Genomic DNA, 14,648 nt, shown 5'->3' on the forward strand with positions numbered 1-14,648 from the left:
CTAGCACGTCTAGATAAGTATTGTTACATCTGTTTTGTTTCAGAGCTCTTGAAAGAGGAAGATTTTACAGAATATGGAAAAATATTTTGTACTTGTACATTAACAAAAATTACTACCAATTGGTATTTCTCTCCCTCTCTTGTTCTTTCTTTTTTTTAAAACCTTTCTTTCTCTCTCTCTTACTTTTGCTTTGAATTCAATACTTCCCTATGTCAAGACAAATTAATATTTTTAGAAAACAGTTTCTCAGGACCTAAGCATTCAGACTAGTATTTGTAAGACTCTAATGATATAATACTTTCTAGACTAATATTTTATTTCTTCACTTAGCAAATTACTTATTTTTTTCATGAAATACATAGTTCATTTAAAAATATATCTTCAAATGGACTTGATAAGAATGGAATTTGGTTACCCCAAAGAATCTCAAATAAGCTTGATTCATTTTAAAAGACAAACTTGTCTTTTTGCATTGATATTTATATCACTGACTTTCTATAGTGGAAAATATATTCACAGACTTGAGGAGATATGCTTCAGTTGCTGTTTTTAAAAATGTGATTGAGAATATTGAGAATCATTATTGGTATTTCAATTTTATCAGTGAAAACTTGTTTTTCAAATGAAACAACATAGAATGAAATAGAGAGGTGGTAAAAAATATTATCCTTCATTGTCCAGAAAAAGTATAAGCTTTTTTAAAAAACTTATTTTTATGTGAATGTATATTTGAGTTTGGATATAATTCTTACTTTGAAAAACAAAATAGTTTGAAAAATATTTCATTTAGTCATAAATAATTGACAGTATTTACAGATAATAATTATTCTTCCCCTAAGTAGTTATGATAATATGGGCCATGGTGGTAAAGACCTCTTCGTGGATTCCTGGATGTGAGTTGGTAATGGAAGTCCAGAGTGTAAACGACATTCTTTGAAATGGCTCCTCCAGGTGATTTCTCCACTGACATTTTTTTAATACATGACCATGTCTGCCACATTTACTTCCAAAAACGGGTATATATATATATTTTCTTGAAACCAGACATAGATTTGGCTTTTCTTCCCCCAATGAAAAAGTAGGGCAGACTGTACTGCCTCACAATGCAGTCTATCTTGTGCCATCTGTTGCCTTGAAAAGTTTTATGGCATCACTTACATTGGTTGGTCTTCCAGCCTTTTATTGTCATTGTCAACATCAACAATTGATTATTCAGGGCATTTAACTTTTGCTGGAATTTGCCAAACTCTGGGTAACCACCTGTTTTAAACACTGAGGTAAAAAATAAAACAAAACAAACAAACACACAAACAAAAAAACAAAAACAAAAAACTATACACTGTCAGATGGGTCCTCCCATCCACATTCTGTTCTTCTCTTTTTAGTTGTTTTTAACCAAAAAGGAAAATTGCTTTAAACATATTCTCATTTGTTCTGAATTCATTTGGGGTTTGAAATGAGCTATGCATATGTAAAAAGTTAGTTTGAGGCAGAAAAAAAAGCCATTTCTTCCTTTTTCCCCCCCTCATTATCCCCAGTTGTCCTTATATTTCATTGTTAGACATAATTATTACATCATTTAGGTCTCAATGCAATGCCAACATTTCTAGTTCATGATAGCAAGCCACTGATAAAGTCTTTTGATTAGTCACAGACAGCTTTGTAGGTGTCAGCGTGCTTTCACTGCTGGCATCTTTTAAACAATTTGGTTCTTCAGTAACTTCATGTTGTCCCTCAGTTAATTACTGCTCGTACATTCTGGGGATTGTGTCAAGCTGATGGATGTCAGTACCCTCTCAGGATGCTAAATAGATGATTCCACAAATCCTGAAGGTGCCTGAGGTGATGCTAGTAGAATTATCTATGGCTGTTTTCTAATTTCCACAAGAAAATCCAAATACTCACATACCTTCTATTTTGTTTTGAGAGTTTCCCAGTCTCGTTAGTTAAAAATCTGTCCCCACCGATTTAGCATGATTCACAATGAAATCTGTTAGATATTTACTCCTATGAACCAGCCATTTTTTCCCAGTTATCACCCAATAGAACAAAACTATTTTAAGAAAGTGTAACAATTTATAAAGCATTATTATCTCAAGTAGAATGGCATTCTATTTCTTAGAAGGAAATAGTAGTTTTCGTTTTTTGTTTGTTCGTTTTTGTTTGTTTGTTTGTTTAATAAGACCATGTTTCTAGATCTGCCATTTTCTAGCTCTGACATGGCTAAAGTCACCTCACCCCTCTCTTAACCAGGGAATAATAAACCCACTTGTCCCATCTGCCTTTCTCAGAGGGTATTTGAAAGATTAAATAAGTTAGGATAGGTGCAAGAAGAGAAGCAGTGTTGTGTGGTGACAAAGAGTGCCCCATCTGGAGCCAGATAAAACAAGGTTTAGATCCCATCAAGCCACTGAGTACCAAATGGGTGACCTCCTTATGCTCAGTCACCTAATCAGTAAAATGGGAATAATAATAATAACTAACTATGTATAGGTGATTGTGAGATTTAAATGAATTAATATGTGGGGCACTTAGAACAGTGCTTAGCACCTAGTAAGCACAACAAAACTGCTGGCTGTTTCTCAGTGAGTATACTTTAAGAACAGTGGTTCTCAACCTTCCTAATGCTGCGACCCTTTAATACAGTTCCTCATGTTGTGGGGACCCCCAGCCATAAAATTATTTTCGTTGCTAATTCATAACTGTAATTTTGCTACTGTTATGAATCATAATGTAAATATCTGATATGAAGGATGTATTTTCATTGTTACAAATTGAACATAATTAAAGCATAGTGATTAATCACAAAAACACTATGTAATTATATATGTGTTTTCTGATGTGAAAGTGTTGTTCGACTCCCAAAGGGGTCACGACCCACAGGTTGAGAACCGCTGCTTTAGCAGAAGACCTAATGATAGCGGGACATTTGTACCCCCCTGTGTAGATGAAACAATTCTCATATGTTTTGCAGCAAATTTAAAGGCAAGAGGTCTCAGGTATGGATGAAGATCTTGGCAAAGTTATATAATGGGAAGCTCTGGGTCCCAGAAAGCAACCATAAAATAATCTGAGAAAGAGAAAGCAGATTAGGAGCACAATAGCAATCGAGAGGATTGACAAAAGATTGGAAAATTATACACTTACAAATCTGGTTTAGAGTTGGCTCACATTTTAGTTTCTGCTTTTTTGTATGCAAGGAAAAATGCATCAGGCCAAAATGAAAAAGTTTTTAGAAATTAAAAGAATTCTGCCGAAACCGGTTTGGCTCAGTGGATAGAGTGTCAGCCTGCGGACTGAAAGGTCCCAGGTTCGATTCCGGTCAAGGGCATGTACCTGGGTTGCAGGCACATCCCCAGTAGGAGATGTGCAGGAGGCGGCTGATTGATGTTTCTCTCCCATCGATGTTTCTCTTTTTTTTTTTTAAACATATTTTATTGATTTTTTACAGAGAGGAAGGGAGAGAGATAGAGAGTTAGAAACATCAATGAGAGAGAAACATCGATCAGCTGCCTCCTGCACATCCCCGACTGGGGATGTGCCCGCAACCCAGGTACATGCCCTTGACCGGAATCGAACCTGGGACCTTTCAGTCTGCAGGCCGATGCTCTATTCACTGAGCCAAACCGGTTTTGGCTCCCATCGATGTTTCTAACTCTCGATCTCTCTCTCCCTTCCTCTCTGTAAAAAATCAATAAAATATATTTTAAAAAAAAGAAATTAAAAGAATTTTAACACCTCACAGATATGTTTATCTTCTCATGTTACCCTTCCTACCAGGAATAAGTCAATAAAAGAAACTTGAAAATGATATGCCTTTCAAAAATAACTTACCAGAAATTATGCAAATAAATGTGTTTTCCTTCAAAGTAAACATTTTCATTCAATTATAATAACAAAATAAGAACTTATTATAAAACTTATAACAAATATGAAAAACATAAAAAAAAACATTCAGTTATTCCAACAATGTTTCCATTGATCAAAATATTTTTAAAACTCTTTTAAAATTGCTCTCAGAGTAAGTTTTGAGCTACGTGAAGAGATCAGTCACACTAACTTAATAGTTACACTTGTTATTTCATTGCATTTTCTATTCCTCAGTTGATTTTCCTCTTGTGAAGGTTTCTATAGTACCTTTTACTCCTGTGACAAGCACATCTTTTGTTCTTAAAGAATCAATTTAACCCAATCATTAAGCAACTTTTCTGTACAAGCCAAAGTAATAAATACTTTAGATATTGTAAGCCATCCTGTCTTTGTCACAACTATTCAAATAAGCTGTTGTAGGTTGAAGGCAGTCAGAGATGATCTATATATATAAAAGCCAAGCAACCAGAATGACCAGAATGACCGATGGCTATGACACACGTTGCAGCGGCCAACCGGCCCAATCAGGGCCCCGATCAGCCCCCAACCTTCCACGGCCCCCCATGGTTGGCCCAGCCTCTGATCAGCACCCCTCACCTCAACCAAGGGCGGGGCCAGCCGGCCAACCTCCTGTAGTCCCTCCCCACTGGCAAGCCCCGCCTCCAATATCCTTCCCCTCCAATTGGGGGTGGGGCCGGCCAGCCAACCTCCGGAAGCCCCTCCCCCCAGCCAGCCCAGCCCCTATTGGCCCTGATAGGGCCAGGGCTGGCTGGACCCCACCCATGCACGAATTCATGCACCAGGCCTCTAGTATGTAAATAAATGAGCATGCTGATATTCCAACACTTAATTTATAAAACAAGGCTGTGACCAGATTTGGCCTACAGGCTGTATTTAGTCAACAGCTGATTTAACCCCTCAGATATTGATGTGAATAATTTGCTTTTCATTAATAATAAGGACTAAGTGATGATGTAGTGTAATAGCTGATGCATCACAGGCACTCAAAATATGTCTTTCTTCTTTTCCCAGGGGCTGTAATGTCGTGGAAATCGAGTGAGCATGGCCCAGAGACTATTTTAAATTCTGGCACAATTAGTTACTTGATTCTTTGAGATTCAGATATCTCATCTGTAAAATGGAACCAACTTTTGTTACCTTATGAAACTTAAATATGACTAAGCATGCAACATTTCTTGCACAGAGAAGGTACAAAAAAAAAGTTAGCTTTTTCAGACTCTGTGAGGATTTTTATTTCAAAGGGCTAACTGAGCCCTTATATCCCAAATAGCAGATAAATCATCCCTATTATTTCACGTCAACAGTAGCAGATTTTGGAATTCCGAATTGTTCTTTTCTAGAAACCAGGTTCCATGAGAGAAATTAAAGCACCTCTTCTTTAGATGTCATAGAACTTTAGTACTAAAACCAACTGTCAAGATCAGCCCATCATTCTCACTTTACAGGTAAAGAAACTGAGACTCCTGCAGATTAAATGGCATGCCCGGAGGCACTCAGCGACTCAGGGGACGGGTTCAGACCAGGTCGCCATGCTGGCAATGCTCAGTCCACAATATTCACACTCTAGCATGCAGTGGCTTTCACACTGGGTAAGGCTGGGAGGAGGTTCTGCACTCTGGGCCATCTGGTTTTACACGTTAAGAGTTAGCAAACGCAGAACCAGTACCCATTTGTGTTGCAAAGGTATGGGCTCTGGACAATTGTAATAAAGTAATTTCAGTAAACGGAGAGGATATCGCCTGAACCCCCCACTGTATCAAGTGAGGCATGCAGAAGATAGACTGGCTGACATCCATGGCTGGAGATAGGGTTTCGGTGACATCACCGAATATGTGCACTTGCATTCCATAGGATCACACCCTGGAGGGTCCCTGACACTCTACACACTGTTCTTCCTGCTGATATACCTTAGAAAATGTCACTGCACAGACCTTGTGGCATATGTGGCATTTTGAACACACTGAACAATGGCATGACATTTGGAGCTGCTGAAAGCAGAGCCACATGATGTCTACACTGCACACCTCCTAAATAACAGCCCCTTTTGTTCTCCCCTTCCCTTCCCTTTTTGCTCTCACTCATCCTTACATCTCCTACTGACCAAATTCTGTATTTTGCCTCTTCATAAGCTCAGCTTTACTGGAGCTTCATGAACATGAAATCCTCGTGGTCTTCATAGCATATGAATTCATTTTCTTTTCATCTTGCTTTTTTCATTGTTACTTTTTATATTAAGAGACATCTAGGAATTAAGATGCTCTTCAAATAATTTTCCAAAGAAAGACACTTTTGGTTGCTAGGATGAGAATATCATTTTGTGTGGGTGTAAAAGTATATAAATATATTTGTATTAGTCACATACAATATTTTGGTCATTGACAGTTTACCCTAAATGCTTATTGTATATGCTGCGCATACTAATGGCTATCTTGGTAAATAAGAGTTTTTAGGAGTATAATTTTAAAAATGTTGAGCTTGTTCATTTTATTACAGAAAAAAATTAATTAAACTCATGAAATTTAGCATCCATATCACTTGAAATGGCTGATGGTAAAGTGCATTTTCTAAATGTACTTATTTGTACATGTCAATTTGATTTTTCTGTCTTCTTTCACATTGGATTCCCCTGTGTAATACAATATTCTGCCAATTATATCTGCAGTAAAACTCAAATAAATAACCATGTATATTTGCCAGGAGAGCAATGAATATACCTTCCCTTTCTCATTGATGCTTTCAAAAGTCTGCTGCATTCTAAATACAAATATTAATTGACACGTGATTATGGAATCAATAAAAATGTAGACCCTATGTGAGCCATTCTATATAACTGCGATTTGAGTTAGAAGGCACGCAGATGATATTGAATGACTTGTGGCATGGCCAAGCTGCCACTGCATCAGTCTCGCATCCCAACACCACATTTTCCATTAGGATGTTTCCATCAGGATCAAGTTCCTCTTCAGGGATAAGAGCTGCTCATCTTGTCTTCCCGTTCTTCATAAAGGCAGCTCGAGAAAGCCCATAATCAGCAGAGTTATCAGTAGCTGATTTAGTTCCTCCTAAATGTATTGGTAAAAGAAAGATCTGCGGGTCATTTTAGCCACTCATTCCGGATTCTTCTCTGTTGCAATAACCTCCCCCATCTCTCTCTACTGATGTCCTAAATGGGCATAATATTTGGTACAGTTCAACTTCACTGAGAGGTTTCATGATTATACTCTTGTAGTATAATCCTAGATCAAGATTTTAACTATGTAACACAAAAGAGAAGAACATTTATTGAGATAAATCAAAACAAACAAAAAAACACATAAATGAAAACATCCAAATACTGAAACAGGAACATTTTGAGTTTCAATTATCTAAGAAATATTCTCAATAATTCATTTTAATTAACTATGTAAAAAAGTTTTAAAGGAAAGAAAGGACAAAATATAAGAATGCCTAATTTTCAGAAATTTATTTATTATACAAAATATTATTTCCCCATTGTACCTTGAACTATAACACTTTTATAGTTTTATCTGTAACCTCAAACTATAAAGCAGCAGCAATTTAATGTCAATATCCACATTTTAGCACTTGTTTGGGTATAACAATTGAAGACAGATATAGTTCTATTATTTGTAGCTTTTAGGAACATTTGTTGTCTCATTAATCTATATAATAAAGCATTAAAGTTTTTATGTTGATGTAAATGATTTATTTTATGTCAAAATGCAATTTTATATAAAAATACATTTGTGATGATTTTTTATCTAAAGTTAATGAAGATACACGTACTAAGGTAAATTTGGCAGTACTTTAGAATTTAACCAGAAGTTCAGAGATTTGAAAACAGAAAATTTGAGAAAATAAATATTAGTAATTCATAAAACTCAATTTAATATTGTAAAGGATGAGAAAAGAAAACAAAAGCAAGTCACGCTTACAATTTAAAATTGTATTTCCATTAACACTTTGAAAAGAATCATGTTTTATCTGACTTGGTAATGAGACAAAAGTTTCTGAAAGAGCAGCTCTGAAAAATGTTTGTGAACACAACAAGAAAATGAAAGAAAAAAGAACAATCTGAAAGCCAATAGCTGCTGGAAAGGAAAAAAAAAAAAGAACATTATAAAACATCTTTTCTAAGGTCTTCTAATGTCCAATATTTAAATACAAACAGTAACTAGTGTTACACCAGCTGCTCTCAGGTTTGCAAAATATATCAAAGTGCAGCATATTGGAATTAGTCCTGAGTTTCCATTTACTTTATCTATCCAGACACATCAATTCTTTTTACTCCAGCCTGATAAAGTGGAACTGCAGCAGACAAATGAGCTAGTGGAGCTGACATAATGTGTTTGTCACAAAGAAGCGCTGGATAAAAAAGCATGACTTTGATCCTCAATGAGGTTACTATTTTACAGTACCATGAATTTAATTCCAACTTGATGCCCTAAATCACCATTCACTATTTATTGGCCAAGTTTATTCCCATTTCATCTCCAACTGTTAAAAGGTTAACTCCTGCGATCCTTATGTAAATAAAATTCCACCCCCAACTGGAAAAAGAAATGAAAATAGTTGACTAATGATTTTTTTAACAGGATAAAAGCCATGCTGAGTTGCAGACCAGAGGTAAACTAGCAGGTGCATGGCTACTTTTCACAAGCCCAAGGTGTAAGGTTGTACTTTGAAAGGATGACTGATTTGTATTTGAATAATACATGACAAAGGACTGTCATATATTTATATGTTATCTTTAAAATAGATATTTATGTAAAATAGCATATACAAAATATAATACATAAAATATTTGAGCATTTTGGATATAAAAAGGATATTCTTTTTTTCAGAAAGACAAATATATTTGATAATAAAGATTTTGATTTGAATTCTGAATGACATGAAACATTGGGCCTATTTCATCATTTGGGCTCTTCTACCCAAGTAATTAATTCAACGTTTTTTCTTTAGCTTATCAGACAAATAAAACTACTAAAGGTGGAATCCGGCACTGGCAAGCAGACCTAGGGAAGGACAAAGCAATGGGCTCCTAGAGACCAGTCCTCTCAGCAGATGCGTAAACACTGCCCGACACAATTACAATGGGGAGAGAGATTCTTCCTCTGATAGGTGGTACTGCAGCATCACAGACTTTTTTCTTTTAAATCTTGTTTTTATAGTTTGTAAATCATCAGCCCAACAAATGAAGAAGTGAAATGTGATGAATGAAAAGTGGTACCTTGAATCCAAATCAGTACATTAATCCCAGTCTGTCCATAAAGCACAAATTAACATAATGGGATACAAGTTGGAGAAAAATATTTTAGCTGCCAGCAACCTTTAACAATTAAAAAATATCTCTTCAATCAAATGTTCAGCTGGAACATACTAAATAAGTTATAATAGGTCATATGGCAAAGTACAGTTATACTCTACTTAGCAATAATTATTGCTTACTAAAATAATTAAAACAACATGCCTGCTCACACTCTTAAATAATCCTTTTTATTATCTATATGTTGGATTGGCTAGTTATGAACAATAATATTTACAATACAAATCTCCATGTTTTTTCACAAGATCTTGAATTACAGCCATATTTGCAGCCATCCAAAAAACTCTGCATAGACTCTGCAAATCCATCAGCAGCAGTGTTTCCTCATTACCAGACACGCTCAGATAGACAGGAAGGCAGAGGTGAATGGAATCCATGGCACTTAAAGAGAAGTTAGGTTTACCACATGGAGGGGCCTTGACTGCTCCAAGCTGGGAAAGTTTAGCCTTGTAGAAAAAGTTCACTATAGTCCTATTTTTCTCCATTTCAATTGGTAAGATTTAGTTAGCTGATAATTATTTTAAGTTAAATCTGTCCACCTCACCAATGCAGAGCAAGATTCCTATTTATTTAATTTTGGAAGCGAGATTAGATAATGAGAAGAAATGAAATCCGAAAGTCGATGTTAAGTTATACCCTCAGATTTCTGGGAATCTTAAAGAAATGCAGATGTCCAAATTCTTTAAGGAGACATGAAAAGGGGCGTTACTATTTCCCACAGATATTACCTGTTTAGAGACTGAAGTCAAGAACCAAGCTGACCATTAGCATATATTCAAGTGCCCCAGTGCAAATCCCACCTGGCACAGAAGATGGACGGCAGTAGTAACTAGGTTCAGAACATCTGTGCCTCCTGTTAGCCAGACAGCCCATTGACCAAAGACATTCTGATTGCCTATGGGGTAGAACAATGAAACAATAAAGCCAGGACTTGCCGAAGCAGGTTGAGAGATGACTCAGAGCCTGCCAAACACATGCTCTAGAGAGGGTACTGTGCTAATGCCCAACTTTCTATCTGGTTGAGTGAGCTGGGCCTCGCAAATGGATTACTTTCAGCTTTTCATGCACTTTCATCTCTTTCCCCTATCAGGTAGCAAAAACATCCTGTTGGTAAAGGCTACGGTCTGTGGATAAAGCCTCTCCAGGCTGGATTTGGGAGTACAGCTGATGGAAGAATGAAATTGCTGTTCTTAAACTTTAACGCAACTCTGTGATGCTGGCTATCAACCAGCAATAATAAAACACTGTGCTTCTGTGCGCATGAAACTTTGTGAGATCAGTCGATAATGTGTTGATTTGGTAAAATTTGGAACTCAAGTCAAGAGAGAACTTTTCAGACTTCTTATATATGTCTCACTGCTGTTTCCAGGATACCTCCACTATTGCTGCTCTGTCTCATTTCCAGAATTCAGCCAAAACAAAGTACTGGGACACAGAATTAGCAAGACTGATAGAGTACCAACAAGATAAAGAACTTGAAGTTGGTAGAGAAATTCAGTTCTCTTTATGGTGACACTACTGTTGAGACCAGCAATAAGCCAAGTAACAGATTTCACATGTGAAGAGGGAGGAGAGCCTATTTGTTTATTGTATTCATTCTCTTTAATGTAGAAATAGTCACATTAATAGAAAAGCCCTCTAAAAGCAAATAAGAAAGCGTGTGGGCATATCCAACAAGGAAGCAAAATCCATGTTCCTTTTTTTATTTATCTAGATATTTATTGAAAAATATAAGAAGACTCCAGTGAAATTTAAAATCTCCCAAAAGATGACACAATATAAAAACTACTTATCTATTATAACTTCAAATCCAGGGAAATGGGGAGTAAATAAATGTGACTTAGAACTCATTTAACAGTTTTAGAGTGAAGCCTGACATCCTGTGGCCTCCCCAAATACTACATGGTTATGTGAAAATAGAGATTTTCAATTTGATTGTTATGCCTGAGTTGCCAATTCTCCACACATGATTAGAAAACATTTCACAGAATCTGATCACAGTAGTTAGTAACCATAGGGATTAACGTATTGAACCTTTATTCTAGGAGCCACATTATATTGATACTTGTGATCTGAGTTTATCCAGGCAATTAAAAATGAAATCCTTTTTTCTAAGAATATCCTCAAAGTCTATGCCAAGGGAATGCTTTCACAGATATAATTGTCACATGGTGAAATACTTTAGTATATCAGGTATTAAACTCAGTGTTCACAGGTTTCCCTATGTGGTGCACAGCGACATGAGTGAGTTCCAATGAGGTTTCACTACTGTTATTCAGTTTCCTAAACCAGAAGAATGGTGCAGTTCAGTTCTGCTCTTGCTAATTAGGCATAAATGATAAGAGCCTTGTAAACAAAGGCACAGGTATTGCATAAAGGTCCAGGAAAGAGCCAAGACTGCAGCACCTTCAGTTTTATCTAAATACTAGTTAGAAATGCCAGGTCTATATGCCCAGGTGACATCAAACTCTATAGCAAAGTACACTACATACAGCCAAACCTTCTGCCTTAGTATTTTAGACCAACCATAACACAGAGTATACATTCATTCTGTTTTCCTTTAGGATGATCTGTTTTGCTACAACAAACATTTTCAGCCCCTTAAATATTTTTGTTTGATAGGATTCCTTCCTTATGTCTTCCAAAAAATTATACATTAGAAGTATTTTGCACTCAAAATAAGTAGATAAGGTTAAAAACATTTTTAAGAACTATCGTGAAATATGCATATTTGTCTTTGAAATATGCTAATTGTACACAGGATTTCACTGAATACAGAAATGACCACAAAGGGTTTATTTAGTTCTCTATCTACTTGACTCTATTTAGCACAGGGCATGCTATCAAAAGCCCTAGGATAAAAGTTGATTATAAAGCAAATTGTGGCAGACAGTGACATCTTGTGGATGAAATGCTCATGTATCTAACTAAAGTAGTCCAAAAATGCAAGTATAAGCAAACTTTACCATATAAATGTATTAGGTTAACAATTTTGGTTTTTAAGTTGGTTATTTGGGATTTGGAATATTGTATATGATAGAAATAATGTTGTATGTGGAGGTTAGGTCCCAAAGCAAGCTCACAAAATCCTGTCTAACTTGCAATGCAATTATGAAATGTGGTTTACTTTCAAAAATCTTAATTACAGAGTCTCAGAATGAAATGGGATTTTATAGAACTACTAGAGGTCCGGAGCATGAAATTTGTGCACTCGGGGGGTTGGGGTTCCCCAGCCTGGTCTGTGCCCTCACACAGTGTGGGAGCCCCGTGATCAATCTCCCCAAAGAGATAGACCCCACCCACCAGCCTGAGGCTCCTTGACGGATTGCCCCAAAGAGGTAGGCCAGAGCCAGGGCTCCCACCCCCCGCATCGCTGCTTGGAGTCAAGCGGGACTTGCCTCAGTGTCACTCACGCAGCGTCAAGTCCCCGCCCACCCACGGCCTCCGCTGCACACACAGCCTCCTGGTGATGGATTGTTTCGGCGTGAGGGCAGCACGGTGTGAGGGCATGACAACCACATAGGCTTTTATTAGTATAGATTCCAACCAACTATGTTATAGATGAGAAAGCCGAGGCCTCTGCGAAATTAGGTGAGTCGCAACAGTCAGGGATGCACGTGGATAATTTAAGGCTGGAGTGAATGTCACATAGTTTGCTGGTCGCACCTACAGCCTGATGGATAATACAGCTTGGAGTACTTGGTAATTACATGCAGCCGAAACTCCTCGGATAGCAATACTTCTTTGAGGAAATGAAATCATAGTTCTAAATACAATGCTAAGAATGTGTCCTTAACCTTCTCTGGCACTGTGTCCTGAGTAGAAAGATCAAAGACCTCGCACCACCTTTAGTGAAGCTGAGAAAAAATTTCCATTTGTAGTTCACTGGTGGTGATTCCCTGGGAAGGTGGCTCAAGCTGATTGGATTTTGGAGGAATTTAAAAGCAAAGACTGAAGTTTCATGGATTTTGTTTTAGTGAGGAGGTTGTTCACCGAGACTTCAATTCATTTACTGTTAGAAACCACGTCAACCATTTTTGCTGTGTGCTCACTTGTTTTCCAATGACTCCTACACCCAGCCCCACCAATAAAAATAAACAAAAAAAAAATCTAAAGGAATTGATCCATAGATTATTAATTTTACTCCATTAAGACACTTGGAAATGTTATGAACAAATGCCAACGTTTCTTTGGCTGGCCCATTGAGAATCAGAAAATACATATTCTAACAAGTGCATGGTTGCCCCAAAGATTATGTATTAATTATAACAAATCTCTTCTTTCCTAAAATCTCCATTGCATTTCTACAACATGTTTTATCTGACTTGGTCTCCATTAAACTAGCATAATTATCTTCATCAAGATTCTCAATGTTCTCTTACTTGTCAAATTCAGTGGTCAAATCCCTTTGCAGTCTTTCCCTGTCTTCTTAAAATAACGATGCACTTGAAAGCATGGCTGTTAGTTTTCTATCTAAAACATCTCCTAAAATCATGCACTTATTGTGACTGAACATACATATGGTGACTGAAGAGGGAGAACTTCCAGTTATGTGAAAACTCTGGTGGGGCTACTCGTCCGGAGCTCTTCACTGGGTCAGCCAAGACTTTGTGGAATCTGCATCTTAGCTCAATTTCTCCCTCTGCCCATTTCTGCTTCACCTCTTCCTTTTCACGGGTATTCTATGAATTATTTCAATCCACAGTTAAGGTTGAAAAAAAAGTCATAGAGGAACCATTAAAAGCAGATTCAAATTTGGCCTGTAATGGTCTGCCTAGAAACCTCATCTCATACACCTGGCACAACTGTACTCACCTTTGCAGGTTTAGACTTTCCACGTGCTTTGAACTCCATTTAATTCTCACGCAGAGAGAACTTACAGAAATATGTCCTTCAGGTGGACAGCTTATGGACAATCTTACAATTTATGAGTTCTCCCCTGATCTTTACACCCTGTTCTAACAATCGAGCATCTACATTTCTTTCTCTAACAACATCCTAATCTTCTAGCACAAGGGAAACGTTTAAGGCCCTGACTCGTTCCCATGAGATGAATTCCTGCCTTCATACATCCTGATAGCCCGTTCATTTCAGTTCGTTGCCATGCATGTTTCGTGTTGCTATGCCTTTGGACAGAATTACTGTAGCTGAACTCCAGCAGAGCAGACGGAGAGCAAGAAACCTGGCACCAGGCATTGCCACGGCTGACTGGCTGATCTGACACTGTTTGTTTCAAATTCCGATTTCCTATTGCCCTGATGCACTTCCTGCTGAACTTCCCTGGTGAAGGTTATTCCTTACCATGAGCCTGACTTCAATCCTCCCATGAAATGCAGCTGCCGTTGCTTCTATGTCCCTACCTCGCCTTGTTGGTGTGTCCTTTTATCAGAGCCTGTCTCTCACCCCCAAAATCTGGCACGAACTCTCC

Source organism: Myotis nattereri, assembly GCF_964212035.1.
Source record: "Myotis nattereri genome assembly, chromosome: 1".
NCBI classification, from domain to species: Eukaryota; Metazoa; Chordata; class Mammalia; order Chiroptera; family Vespertilionidae; genus Myotis; species Myotis nattereri.